We start from the raw sequence: 16028 nt of genomic DNA, 5'->3' as shown, positions 1-16028 counted from the left end.
TTATATATTCCTATATATAGCACATATCTGTAAGTGTGTGTGTGTGTACACACATATACACTCATTTTCCAATCATTTGTTTGTGATGTAGACATAGCCTGAATATAAGTAGACTATTAAAAATGCTCTTGCAGTCTCACAAGACCCTTTGTTTTCAGTTGATAAAAATTGTTTCTCCACAATGCATTGCCGCTGAGAATACTACATATATAGAAAGAATAAAGAAAGACAGGCTCACTGGAATAAAAACCTAAAAGAGAATTTCAGAGCAAAGTAAAATTTCCAGAAAAGAGTGTCAGAAACCAAAGTGAGGTTTGATAGGCTTAGGGAAATGACTAATTGAAAAAGCATTTGCTATATATGGTAAGTCCTGTCCTACATTTCAAGGTCAGACTCAAGGTGACAGCTGTCACTACCTCTAATTATTACCTATTATTAGTAGAATAATATGCATTATATGGTAATAGAACTCTTGCATTATATGGTAATAGAACTCTTCATAGCACATCCCCTTATGCTAACTTGAGACTCCCAACAACTCCATGCATAGGCTGAGTAATATTATGCTAATTTTACAGAGGCACGAAGAGGTAAACTGATTTTTCCAAAATTACATAGCTACTTTGAAGGCCAAAAGTAAATGTTCAAAGATAGTTTTCAGTATGCTTCTATTTGTGATTATAAAAACTTTATAATCAGTAAGTGTAACCTTTTAATGCAGTTAGTCAATATGTATGAAAATAGACAAATGAAAATTTATATTGGTTTGTGGCCATTATTTAAAAAGAAAACACTTTTTGACATGTGATTGACATGTAGAAAGTTTACATATTTAATATATATAATTTCATGTGTTTAGAGATAAATGCATACCCCTGAAATCACCACAATCAATGCCATAAGCATGTTGTGCCATGCCATGCTCAGTCGTATCTGACTCTGTGACCCCATGGACTATAGCCCGCCAGGCTCCTCTGTCCATGGGATTTCCCAGGCAAAAATACTGGAGTGTGTTGCCATTTCCTCCTCCGGGGATCTTCCTGACCCAGTGATCAAACCCACGTCTCTTACATCTCCTGCATTGGCAGGGGGGTTCTTTACCAATGCATCACCTGGGAAGAACCATAATCAATGTCATAAACATATCCATTACCTTCAAAATGTTTTGTGGACATTTTTGTTTTGGAGGTAGGTGGTGTCTGAAATACTCTCTTGGAATTCTGCAGCTCAAATCCAGCCCTCTCTCAATATTTGACCCTATTTATTAAATGATTTTAGAATGTAAGTTTACAGATTGTAGAAGTCTATATTTCATTACTGTAGATAGGAAAGCACTCTCAGTTCTTCTCCAAAATTCTACTTTCCCCAAATATCACCAAAATATTTTAAATTCCTAAATTACCATCCACCAAGGATTTCTAGATAACACACGGCAGTTAAAAGTACCAAATAGATAATCATTGAATACTGGATAAACTCATTAGTGGACCTGTTTTAGGCAATATCCCATGATACTGAGCAATACTCAGCACTAATCACCTTTCCTTCTACACTGCAAACAGCAGGTTCTAGGAACAATGGCCAAGGAAATACTTGGACTGATAAAGGATTAAACTCTAAGAACATGTGGGGGAAACTGACAATAGTAATACACAACAAGTTAAAACAAGTAGAACAGAGGACACAATAATAGCAGAACAATTGTAAATCATGTTGTAGTATTGGATTGGCCAAAAAGTTCATACAGTATTTTCTGTAAGATATTATAGAAAAACCTGATTAAACTTTGGCCAACCCAATATATTCTGTATCCTCTGGACAGGGCTCCTGTGCAAGGTAATCATTTTTGTTGAAGTACCTTGAGGTTCTTATAGTAAGTTTACAATTTAGATAGCAAATTTTGAGTAAACATTTTGGCAAATGGCTATAGAAATATTTGTAAAGTAGGACTTCAAATACTGATTTCTATCTACATTGTAAATAAGATCAAACTGATTTGTTTTCCCTACCTGACAGTGAAACCCTCAAGGTAAAGGCATCATCTTACTCATCTTTATGTTCCCCAAAACGAGCACAATTTGTGGCACAATTTGTAAGTGGTGCATGATGAATAGATAAATTAAGGAAGAATGCAGTGATTTGACAAGGTTTTGCAGTTAGTTTTGCACATGGCATAGTTTCTTTGTCTTTTGTGAAACTATTATGCTCACTTATTTGAACATGATAATATGAACATCTAAAAGGAGAGTTACTTAGTCATTCCTAAGGATAATTACCCATAATAGTCAGGTTTTTCAGAACTCTAGATTAGAGCCATTAGCAATTTGACTTAGAGGTCCTTTTGGGAAACCACCATTAACCAATAAACAATATTTAGCATTTTTGGATTTAATCGTCTACACAAATTTGATACTATATGATAGCAAATATGAGCTTTCTAGAATAAACTTGGTAATAACTAGTGGTGCCATTTTCTAAGACTACCAGAGAAATCCTTTTCTTTTCAGTAACAGATTTTTCCTGATGGAAATGGCAGCAGCTTTTGTTTTAATATACCAAGTATGTTTACAAATATTTATAAGGGTTCTTTTGTTATTTAGTCTCTCAGTTGTGTCTGCAAGCCCATAGACTGTAGCCTGCCAGGCTCTGCTGTCCAGGGGATTTCCCAGGCAAGAATACTGGAGTGGGTTGCTATTTCCTCCTCTAGAGGGTCTTTGCGACCCAGGGATTGAAGCCACATCTGTGGCATCTCTTGCATTGGCAGGCAGATTCTTTACCACTGAGCCACCAGGGAAGCCCCCCAATTTCTAAGGGAAGGTTTGCAATACTTCAATGAAGTCAATTTTGAATGAACCATTTTCCAATTTTATACTCTGAAACTATTCAATTTCCAATTTGATTGCCAAGACTCTAGTTTAAAGCAGAGAAAGACATAACTGTGGCCATGTTACATTATTTCTGGTAACTGCTATGTTGGTCTGATGTTGTGGTCAGTGTTCTGATATGAAGAACTGTGGAAAGAAAGACCATGATTAAAATGCAGTTATTAATGAAGATAAATACAATATTTTAAATAAAGGTATGGGTGCTAATAAGGTTGAAATAAATAAGTATGATTGGGTAAATGGGTATGGCTGTAATTAACCAAATCATGAAGTGTGAAACCATCACAAATCTGGCTAAAGCATTCAACTAAAAGAAGGGTGTAATTTGATTTCTGGGTTAAATAGCAGGCCCTGCCTACCTATCCTTGTTTAGCAGCTGATTCTCTATATGCTTAAATTATTTTAAAACTTTTTATTAATGTACGCTAATAGTATAAGAATATATGCTTTGTGAGGGTAGGGTCTGTTTGTGTTTTGCTTTTTCTCCAGTGGCTAGCACAATACCAGGGGCACAATAGTCATATTTATTGACCCAATGAAAGAGATTCTTCCAAATAACTAAGTACTGAAGACAGATTATCTTTGCTTGTGTTCTCTTCTTTTTATGAGTCTGTATTATGAAATAAAAACTAACTTCCATTCTGAGGAACCTAACATTATTAGTTTTTCACACATTCTCCCTTGTTCCTCCTTCCTCTTCCTCCTTATCTCTCTCGCTCTCACACACACACACACAGACACACACACACACACACACACACACACACAGGAGTCCAGCTTTTGTCTTTACTAAGTCATCATATAATTACCATTTTATCTTGATATAACAATAACAATGGGAAAAATTCAAAATCTCTTTCAAGTGATTACAGTCCTTACTACCTGTTGAAGTTTAGTAAGCACTCTGATGGTAGCTCAATATGACCAGAAGCCTCCTCACTTGCTCAGTGACATTTTCTTCCATGATCTTGGTAACTCTCTAGTGGATAACCAGTTGCCTATCATCAGTTAGATCACTCATCTCACCTCCTATTTTATTGACCCAGTGGTCTAACCAGTTGATGACTTGGTTTCTTGATTGTTTGACTAAAACTAAAGCTTTACTGTTCATCCCATCATCCTTAACTCCAATCCAAACAGTGAGGTCAAGTCCTCCTTTACATGTACCATTTAGCATGTTTAATATTCTTGCTGTACCACAACATTTAGTAAAACCAGCAACTTTCAACCCTGGCTGTATAGTCTCCTTGGTTAGAGGGGTGCTTTGGACACCCTAACTTCAGCCCAGACCAATTGAATAAAAATCTCTGGATGTGGTATTTAGCATCATCTTTCAAAGCTCTGCAGAGGATATTCACGTGCATCCAAATGTTGAGGAACACTAAGTGAAATACCCATGCTGCTTCACTCCACTAACCCATATTGGAATAGTTGCATGGTGAGGCCAGTCAGGATGGTTACTAGAGCTCACCATGTTACTCTGGCACTGTACTTTGGACTGAGGCACCCTTACAAGTCACATCATAGCTTCCTAGAGGCCACATAAGTTATGCAAAAATATACAGTTTTACTAGTTAAATAATTTTATTGTTTCCCTTTAATTACAAGCTTGTGTATTTTCTCAAACTATTTCAAATGCACTCTTTTTTCTTACCATATAGCTTAAAAATATGTTATAAACAGAAAATTAAGCTGATAATAAACCAGATTAATGGTAACAGCATAATGTATAGCTATGGGAGGTAGTTTGGAAAGAGAAAAATGTTGCCAAAGCAATTTGTATAACTGGGATATTTATCAAATATAGTCCCCCGAACTATTTATAAAAAGAATTGAAGATAAAATGAAAATCGTCATTTGGAACCTTCTCAAATTTAACTGCAGTATTTGAGTTAAAATACAGAGGTGATAAAGCTTACGCTGAAAACAGCCAACTGATAGACATGCACAACATGAAAATAAAATAAGAGCTACTTTAAGCTTTGTTTACTCTGCTTTTACTCCTCTGGACAAGTTTTTCAGAAGAATAATATGATTATACCAAGTTTACTGTCAAACATTCTCAGTTCCAGTATCTAGCAATAAGGTACCTTGGCAATTTAAAACAACAAAAACTCAAACAATAATATGCTGCCCTTTGGAAAGCTTTTGACAGTAAGTTTCAACATTAGGAAAACAAAACAAAACAAAAGATACACATCAGCCTACTTGTGTGCTCAATCATGTCTGACTCTGCGACCCCATGGACTGTAGCCTGCCAGGCTCCTCTGCCCATGGGATTATCTGGGCAAGAATACTGGAGTGGGTTGCCATTTCCTTCTCCAGAGGATCTTCCTGACCCAAGGCTCAAACCCTCATCTCCTGCATTGGCAGGTGGATTCTTTACCACTAGCCACCTGGGAAGCAAAGATACACATAGAACAATGGAAAATAACCCGCACACAACCAATATTTGACAAGTGTGCCAAGAAGACACAATGAGGAAAGGATGGTCTCTTCAATAAATGGTTTTGGGAAAACCAGATAACCCACATATATAAAAGAATGAAATTGGACCCTTATCTCATACCATACACAAAAATTAACTCCAAACTGACTGAAGACTTAAATATAACCTGAACCTGTAAAACCCGTGGGGGAAAAAAAAAAAACTAGGAAAATTCTTTTTAACATTGCTCTTGGCAATGGAGTTTTGGGTATGATACCAAAATTTGCACAGGTAAGAAAAGCGAAAAACAGACAAGTGAGATGGAAGCAAACAAGGAAACAAACTAAGCGTCCATCAACAGACAAATGGATGAAGATAATGGAACATTTTTTGGCCACAAAAAAAAAAGAAATCCTGACATTTTGACAACATGGATGGACCTGAAGGATATGCTAAGTGAAAAAAGTCAGGCAGAGAAAAACAAATACTATATGATCTCACCCACATGTTAAATCTAAACATGTTGAACTCATAGAAGCAGAGAATAGAATGGCGGTTGTCAGAGGCTGGAGGTGGATGGAATGAGATGTTTGACAAACAGTACAAATTTTCACTTATAAAATAAATACCTTGAAGAGATCTAAGGTACAGGTTGGTGACTATAATTAATAGTACTATATCACACACCTGATATTTGCTGAGAGTAGATCTTAAATGTTCTCACCACACACACACACAGAGAAAAAGTAACTATTTGAGGATGTGAGGTTATGAATGTGTTGCCTTAACTGAGGTAACCATTTCACAACAAATATCAAATCTTCACGTTGTACATTTAAATTTTTTCTTTTTTTTTAATTTAATTTAATTTTATTTTTAAACTTTACATAATTGTATTAGTTTTGCCAAATATCAAAATGAATCCACCACAGGTATACATGTGTTCCCCATCCTGAACCCTCCTCCCTCCTCCCTCCCCATACCATCCCTCTGGGTCGTCCCAGTGCACTAGCCCCAAGCATCCAGTATCGTGCATCGAACCTGGACTGGAAACTCGTTTCTTACATGATATTTTACAAGTTTCAATGTCATTCTCCCAAATCTTCCCACCCTCTCCTCTCCCACAGAGTCCATAAGCCTGTTCTATACATCAGTGTCTCTTTTGCTGTCTTGTACACTGGGTTATTGTTACCATCTTTCTAAATTCCATATATATGCGTTAGTATACTGTATTTATGTTTTTCCTTCTGGCTTACTTCACTCTGTATAATAGGCTCCAGTTTCATCCACCTCATTAGAACTGATTCAAATGTATTCTTTTTAATGGCTGAGTAATACTCCATTGTATATATGTACCACAGCTTTCTTATCCATTCATCTGCTGATGGACATCTAGGTTGCTTCCATGTCCTGGCTATTATAAACAGTGCTGCGATGAACATTAGGGTACACGTGTCTCTTTCCCTTCTGGTTTCCTCAGTGTGTATGCCCAGCAGTGGGATTGCTGGATCATAAGGCAGTTCTATTTCCAGTTTTTTAAGGAATCTCCACACTGTTCTCCATAGTGGCTGTACTAGTTTGCATTCCCACCAACAGTGTAAGAGGGTTCCCTTTTCTCCACACCCTCTCCAGCATTTATTATTTGAAGACTTTTGGATCGCAGCCATTCTGACTGGTGTGAAATGGTACCTCATAGTGGTTTTGATTTGCTTTTCTCTGATAATGAGTGATGTTGAGCATCTTTTCATGTTAAAATTTTTCTTTGTCAATTATATCACAACAAAGCTCAAAAAACCCAATTATTTATGTTAAATCTTGAAAAAATTCTTCTTGACATAGGGAAAGAACACTACACTCGAGACAATACATGTCACTCACATTCCTAAGCAAAGGAGCACACTTTGATGTGGATGTCTTAGACATTAAGCTGGGTAAAAGAAGTCATTAGATCCCATGATTTCTTAAGGTCTTTTCAAATTCCAGAATTCCAAACTTCTGTTATATAACCATGTACTAGTTTGCTATGTCTGCCACAGTAAAGTACCACTGACTGAGTGGCTTAAGCCATAGAAATGTATTGTCTCACAGTTCTGAAGTTTAGAAGTTTGAAATCCAGGCATCTTCAGAGTTGCTTCCTTCAAAGGGCTATAAGGAAAGGATCTGCTTCAGTCCTCCTTTCTTGGCTTGTGTGTGTCCATCTTTTCCCTTATCTCTTTACACTGTTGTCACTGTATGCCTGTTTGCTTCTGTGTCAAATTTTCTGTTTTTATAAGGAACCAGTCATATGGATTAGGGCCATCCTAGTGACTTCATTTTAACTTGATTTTACCTCTGTAAAAACCGATCTCCAAGTAAGGTCAAATCCCAAGGTACTGTGGATGAGGAGTTCAACATATCATTTTTGGAGGGGCATAATTCAACCCATAACAGTCTCACATACACACAATCATGCTGCCACTATATAGAATTATGTAATGAAACCCACTCTTACAAACAGAATTATAGCAGATTTTCTGATTGCTGGGATAAGTCAGATTCATTTTAGTCTTCTTTCACCTGTCACCTAGGTTTCCAAGATAGAATGATGGATTCTGCAGCAATTATAAAGGCTGCACCTTTATAAAAAGTGGGATAAAATTTTCCTTTTCTCTCAATTTTGGTATTTGCTGAAGTCTCAGATTTGTTTAGCAGTCTTAAAATTAGAAACTTCCATTGCTCTGCTCATTCATAATGTGAATAACAGGGGACAGAGAGAATATAACCTGAGCAGTTGCCAATATGCTCTAGACAATCAGATCAGCATTTTTCCTACATGCCATATATTTTCATAAAATACCTATATGACAGCAAGAGGGTAAATTCTGCCAAAAAATACAAAGGACATGGTGTTAGGTTAGTCTCCTAGAATATATAGCTGTCATTAATTTGGCAGAATATCAGTGTCTTGTGAAACTAAGTTTTTGGTTCAGGATTACATTATGTTGAAAGAAGGACTTGGCCTAACAGCTTCTTCAATTTGACAAGATTAATTCATTCAGCGATCATGTATCTGGCATTTATTTTGTGTTCCATTCTACTCTAGGCATTATGATGATATTCACTAAGGGACATAGTTTCTATTTATAGGAAACTTACATTAGTGGAAAAGATAAACATGTACACAGCTGACTTGAATGCAAAGCAACATGAAATAAATGCTTTCATAGAGATAGAAACAAAGCTGTGGTACCCAATTGAGAGAAGGATTAAATCATGTCTGGATTTGTTCTCAGCAGTGTACATTAATACCAATTTTTGTTCTTTTGCTTTCATTTAAAAATCTACAAGGTGAACTTGGGAAAACTTTGCAGCCCCATTTTGAAAACTGATCTCTGAAACAAGAAGGTTAAAGCTTGGATACTGCAGCTGATAAACACAGAGAGCTATATGTCTGCGTTAAATGAAAATGCGGCTGCATTAGTTCAGCAGTTTAATCAAATGTACCTAATCCTACATCAATCTAAATAGAATACAGCCATGCTTTTCTCCAGTCTAACTATAAAAAAAAAAAACCTGCCTAGAGAATGGAAATGAAGCTGACATCACTGCTGTTTCATGAAATTTATGATGCCAAAAATGCCATTTAACTTAAGCTGCTAGGAAAAAGAAACATATTTAATTAAATGCATGGCAGACTATTCCTAGTTTCCATTGTAGGTAGGGTGAAGAGGGGTTTGCTCTATGCTACCCATTATGGTTGGCAACATTTCCTTTTAGTGAATGAACCATTTAAAAATAAATAAGACCATGATGCTTTTCCTCACTGAAAAAGAGAAAAAATGATTAAAAAGTTGAGGATTCTAAAAGAAACTTCAATGTGGTTTTATGGTAATCAAGATTAGGAGCATGTACCTATTATAACATTTATTCCAAAGCTCAAATAAACTTATACCTACCCTTGAAATTCTATAGCTGCTAACGAGAGAGGATTAGAATAATTTTTATCAAAATCATGTGAAACATTTCCAGAGTAAATACATATTGAAGTTATGAATAACCTTTAATTAATTCTTATGATGTTTTATGAAACCAGAATTGAAAAGAATCTTAAAATTATTTAGCTCAAATCGGCCCAATTTTTAGATTAGAAAAATGAGGTCCAGAGAACAGAAAATTAACTATTCAAGTATCCTGCAGGCAATAGAATTCACATTAGAACACAACTATCCTGCATCCTACTCTGCTTATTTTTCCAATAACATGAATTCTTTATACCTCAAGAATACAAAATTAAATATGTTAATTCATGTTTGGGGTATAAAAACAAGGCTGACTGTTAGTCTGAGTTTAAATACATGTATTCGGGAACCAGACTGCTTAGATTTAAATCCTGGCATATCCACTCATTAGTTGTGTGTTTAGTCAAGTACTAAATTGTTCTGTGCCTTGTTTTCTCATCTGTAAAATGAAGATGATAGCATATCATATATATTAGTTTTATGAGCAATAAATGAATTAACAAGTGTCAAATGATTAGATAGTTGCCTGAAACCTAATGTATTTTATTATTATATCAATAATCTAAATCAATGATTTGAATATTTTTCCATGTTGGGAGCATTTCCATCCATGCATGCCTAATAGCAAAATTTGGAACACACTGAGTTTATTTTTCCTGTGCTCATTCTCCCTTCCTGAGCCCTCCTTCCTTTATCTTTGGGTATCTATTGTCCTGACGTCCTTGCCCATATCCCATCATTGCAATGTCCTGCTTAGTTCTGTCAACCTCTGGAAGCAATTTGTGTTTGAACTTGCCAACCATTTCTTTCCCACCAAAGCTATCTGGCTCCAACCCCTTGGGGGCCCATAAAGTAATAACTGAAATATTAAAATATTAAAATATACTTGTTTAACATGTAGTTCTTTCTAAGGACACTGTGCTATTAAGAGAGATTGTCACCTCAACAATAAGATGAATATCTAATCAGGGAATTTTAGATACCAATGGCAGGAGAGTAGGAAAGAGAAAGGGAATCAATGACTTTCAAGTATGTGTTGTCATCTCAGTTAATTTACAAGCAACAAATATATTCTTGTCTTACATTTTCGAGATAAAGAGACTAATACTCAGAGAGAGAAGGTGACTTGCTTGAAATCACACAACTAATAAATACAAATAATAGATTGCAAATTTTTCTATCTGGCTTCAAAGTCTGTTCTCAGTATTTTTGATAAAGAATTCTGTAATCAGTGTTTCTCACATCATAGCATGCATGCAAATGGATCTTTAGAATTTCTTAAGACAGGCTGTCTTTCTCTAGGAACTGATGACTTGCCCTCAGAATGGCATCACAATTCATAATATATCAAGAATACTTGTTATACCCATGGAACTCTGCTCAATGTTGTATAGCACCCTGGATAGGAGGGGAGTACTGGAGAGAATAGATGCATGTATATGTATGGCTGAGTCCCTTCACTGTTCACCTGAAATGATCACAATGATGTTAATCAGCTATACTCCAACATAAAATAAAAAGTTTTAAAAAATACTTGGTACACTACATTATAATATACAGAAAACTGAGGTATCAGCTAAAAGCATAATCACATGGCAATTTTTTAATATATTATAAATCAAACACATCTGTTAAACGTGAGATTTCTGTTGGCTAACCATAAAACAAAAAATATAAAGCAGAAATAAAATAAGTACAATGAGCATGTTTTCAATAAGTCAGTGGATTCCATAGTAGAAGGAAGTAGAAGATGGTGCTTGCATTAAACCAGCAAAGTACATATTACAATAAAAATTGTTGGTAGGAAAAGAAAAAACATTACATAAAAACATAAATACACAATGATTTTGCATTAAATCTGGGAGATATTGGTTGCTATGGTATAAGAGCCCAGCACACGTGAGCTAATCTGCAAGCACATGAATTAGCATAAATATGTCATAAAGCTGTCAGACTCTATTCCAAAAGGCTTAAGGTTTTATATTTGGAAAAACAAATATTTTTATCATGACTCTTATTCTTTGCAGAATCACCTAATTTTATAGTTCTAAGAGAGGAAAAGCCAGCTAGAGTGTTTACACTAATATCTTAACTTCTCTAGAGTGTTTCCAGGATAAATATACCTTCTTAGACATCCTCAGAATAACTTCCAAAAGAGAAACACCAAAACCTTTCTTTTATTTAAATGTTTCATTGCATATTATCAGTTACTAAATTGAGCACTTATCATACACAAAGCACTATGCTAAATGTCAGAAATACAAAATAGGATGGAGCTTAGTTGGTGCATGGAGGGAAAAGTCATCAATTAAAGAATTAGTAGCAAAATAAAAAACATGAATGTTAAGTGGTATAAAAAATGAATACTCTAGATGCCTTGAATGTTTCTTCCTGCAAGGGAATCCGAATTGAAACAGGAGGGAAGAGGGGATGGCACAACCTTTAAAAGAGTGACATAGTCCTTGATGATAGACAATACACTAGCTAGAACTGACTAGGTCCAAGATGGCCAAGGTTCAACCTTGAGACTCAATATATGCTCACTATAACATATCAGGAATCTAAATGACAAACCCACCAGTACCATGACAGTTCCAAAGCGACCCTTTAGTTCAGTTCAATTGCTCAGTCATGTCTGACTCTTTGCAACCCCATGGACTGCAGCACGCCAGGCTTCTCTGTCCATCATCAACTCCCAGAACTTGCTCAAACTCACGTCCATTGAGTCGGTGATGCCATCAAACCATCTCATCCTCTGTCATCCCCTTCTCCTCCTGCCTTCAATCTTTCCCAGCGTTCATTTCATTCATTTCCCTTCCAATGAATATTCAGGACTAATTTCCTTTAGGATGGACTGATTTGATCTCTTTGTTGTCCAAGGGACTCTTAAGGGTCTTCTCCAAAACCACAGTTCAAACATACAATTTCTACAGCACTCAGCTTTCTTTATGGTCCAACTCTCACATCCATACATGACTATTGGAAAAATAATAGCTTTGACTAGACGGACCTTTGTCAGTAAGTATGTCTCTGCTTTTTAATATCCTGTCAAGGTTGGTCATAGCTTTTCTTCCAAGGAGCAAGCATCTTTGAGTTTCATGGCTGCAGTCACCATCTGCAGTGATTTTGGAGCCCGAGAAAATAAAGTCTGTCACTGTTTCAACTGTTTCCCCATCTATTTGCCATGATGTGATGGGACCATATGGCATGATCTTAGTTTTTTGAATGTTGAGTTTTAAGCCAACTTTTTCACTCTCCTCTTTCACATTCATTAAGAGGCTCTTCAGTTCCTCTTCAATTTCTGACATGAGGGTTGTGTCATTTACATATCTGAGGCTATTGACTTTTCTCCCGGAAATCTCGATTCCACCTTGTGCTTCATCCAGCCCGGAATTTTGCATGATGTACTCTACAGATAAGTTAAATAAGCAGGGTGGCAGTATACAGCCATGATGTACTCCTTCCCCAAGTTGGAACCAGTCCATTGTTCCATGTCCCATTCTAACTGTTGTTTCTTGACCTGTATACAGATTTCTCAGGAGGCAGATCAGGTGGTCTGGTATTCTCATCTGTTGAAGAATTTTCCAGTTTGTTGTGATCCACACAGTCAAAGGCTTTGGTGTAGTCAATAAAGCAGAAGTTTTTCTGGAATTCTCTTGCTTTTTATATGATCCAATGGATGTTGGCAATTTTGTCTCTGGTTCCTCTGCATTTTCTAAGTCCAGCTTGAACATCTGGAAGAACTTGGTTCACATACTTTTGAAGCCTAGCTTGGAGAATTTTGAGTATTACTTTACTAGCGTGTGAGATAAGTGCAATTGTGTGGTAGTCTAAACATTCTTTGGCATTGCCTTTCTTTGGGATTGGAATGAAAAGTGATCTTTTTTCAGTCCTGTGGTCACTGCTGAATTTTCTGACTTTGCTGGCAGTATTGAGTGCAGCACTTTCATAGCATCACCTTTTAGGACTTGAAATAGCTCAACTGGAATTCCATCACCTCCACTAGATTTGTTTGTAGTGATGCTTCCTAAGGCCCACTTGACTTCACATTCCAGGATGTCTGGCTCTAGGTCAGTGATCACACCATCATGGTTATCTGAGTCATGGAGATCTTTTTGAATAATTCTTCTGTGTATTCTTGCCACCTCTTCTTAATATCTTCTGCTTCTGTTAGGTCCATACCATTTCTGTCCTTTATTGTGTCCATCTTTGCATGAAATATTCCCTTGGTATCTCTAATTTTCTGAAAGAGATTTCTAGTCTTTCCCATTCTACTGCTTTCCTCTATTTCTTTGCATTGATCACTTAGGAAGGTTTTTTAATCTCTCCTTGCTCTTCTTTGGAACTCTGCATTCAGATGGGTATATCTTTCCTTTTCTCCTTTGCCTTTAGCTTTTCTTCTTTTCTCAGCTATTTGTAAGGGTTCCTCAGACAACCATTTTACCTTTATCCAGTTTTTTTTTTTTTTTTTGGATGGATGATCTTGATCACCACCTCCTATACAATGTCACGAACCTCCATCCATAGTTCTTCAGGCACTGTATCAGATCTAGTCCCTTGAATCTATTTGTCACTTCCATTATACAATCATAAGGGATTTGATTTAGGTCATACATGAATAGTCTAGTGGTTTTCCCTACTTTCTTCAATTTAAGTCTGAAATTTGCAATGAGGAGTTCATGATCTGAGCCACAATCAGCTCCTGGTCTTGTTTTTGTTAACTGTATAGAGCTTCTCCATCTTCAGCTGCAAAGAATATAATCAATCTGATTTCCATATTGACCATCTGTTGATGTCCATGTGTAGTCTTCTCTTATGTTGTTGGGAGAGGGTGTTTGCTATAATCATTGTGTTCTCTTGACAAAACTCTGTTGACTATGGCCCTGCTTCATTTTGAACTCCAAGGCCAAATTTGCCTGTTATTCCAGGTGTTTCTTGACTTCCTAGTTTTGCATTCCAGTCCCCTATAATGAAAAGGACATTTTGTGTGTGTGTGTGTGTGTTAGTTCTAGAAGGTCTTGTAGATCATCATAGTACTGTTCAGCTTCTTTACCTTCAGTGACTGGAGCATAGACTTGGATTACTGTGATATTGAATGGTTTGTTTTGGAAAAGAACAGAAATCATTCTGTTGTTTTTGAGATTGTACCCAAGGACTGCATTTCAGACTCTTTTGTTGACTATGAAGGCTACTCCAGTTATTCTAAGGGATCCTTGCCCACAGTAGTAGATATAATGGTTATCTGAATTAAATTCACCCATCCTAGTCCATTTTAGTTCACTGATACCTAAAGTGTCGATGATCACTCTTGCCATCTCCTGTTTGACCACTTCCAATTTACCTTGATTCATGGACCTAACATTTCAGGTTCCTATGCAATATTGTTCTTATAGCATCAGACTTTACTTCTATTACCAGTCACATCCACAACTGGGCATTGTTATCACTTTAGCCCCATCTCTAAATCGAACCTTAAAAGTCCCAAAAAGTGGGTAGTGGCCTAATTCCTGGAAATTTCTGCCCTTTCCCCCCAAAGTTGGAATAATCCTCCCATTCAATAGCGTATGAAATTCCCCAGTCCATAAAAGCTAAACACCCCATATTTCAGGCTTTCTTGCCTTCTTAGATGGCAGGTTCTGTCTGTGGAGTGTGTTTCTCTCATACTTGCTCTCACTTTCCTTTTGAGGTGACCGGGTGCCCTGTGGCCATTCTGGCCTTTTGAAACAGACTTCATTCTGTCTATGGAATGTGTATCTCTCTAAATAAATCCATTTCTTAAACTATAGCTTTGTCTCTCACTGAATTCTTTCCAGGCTGAGACATAAAGAACCCAAACTTCAGTAGGTTCTGAGACCAGGTGTACCATTTTAATTAAAAGACAGTGGTTCGAGTCCCAGCCTGTGGGTTCAAGATCCAGTGTGAATTGTGTGGTTTGAAGATGAAAATGGATTTGTAGTTGAGTTTATTATGCATAGTTTAAGTCTTACTGCACTTATCTTCTGATTGTCTACATGAATATATATTAAGAAAGCTAAATGTATTTAAGAAATAAGTAACAAAGTTTAAGTTAAAAATTGCTCTATACATTACAAATGGTAAATTTTGTGAATGTCATAACTTATAGTCTTAAAGCTGACATTATAAAATATTTTATTGGATGTTAAGATACAATGGACATAAACCAAAAACATGCAAAACCAACTGAAAATGATAACCATTGACACAGACTTTCCTCCTGCTTACTACAGCAGGATGGAATATAGAATGATACCAGAATACTCCATTCTTCAGATATATTGCAAGGTCATAGACAACAAAGAACAAGAAATAAGGCCTATGAGTCAGCATCAGAAATGTCAAGACAAAGTATAGAAGAAAAGGGAAAGAATAAATAAAAAGAATAGTCCATCCACAAGAAAAGAAAGTGATGTAAGAAAATTTGAACAAGTAGTTCAGGGCCAGGGATCATCTAGAAAAGATGTACAAAGAGAGAGCAATGAAGCTAAACAAACAAAGCAATAAGAAGAACAGAGGTTAAATACAATGTTCAGAAAAGAAGAAGGCCAGATTACTGAATAAAAGCCTAGATGGCCGGCTTTGTAAGGTTTGGCTAGCCATAAGCATAATTCCTGTAAAGCTGCTACTATCTTAAAACTTTACATACCTGGAAGATACTGCCCCTCATTCTTTCAAGGGGGACTTTCAGATAAGAATGCT

Source organism: Bos indicus, chromosome X, assembly GCF_029378745.1.
Source record: "Bos indicus isolate NIAB-ARS_2022 breed Sahiwal x Tharparkar chromosome X, NIAB-ARS_B.indTharparkar_mat_pri_1.0, whole genome shotgun sequence".
Taxonomy (NCBI): Eukaryota; Metazoa; Chordata; class Mammalia; order Artiodactyla; family Bovidae; genus Bos; species Bos indicus.
This window is presented reverse-complemented; position numbering follows the sequence as displayed.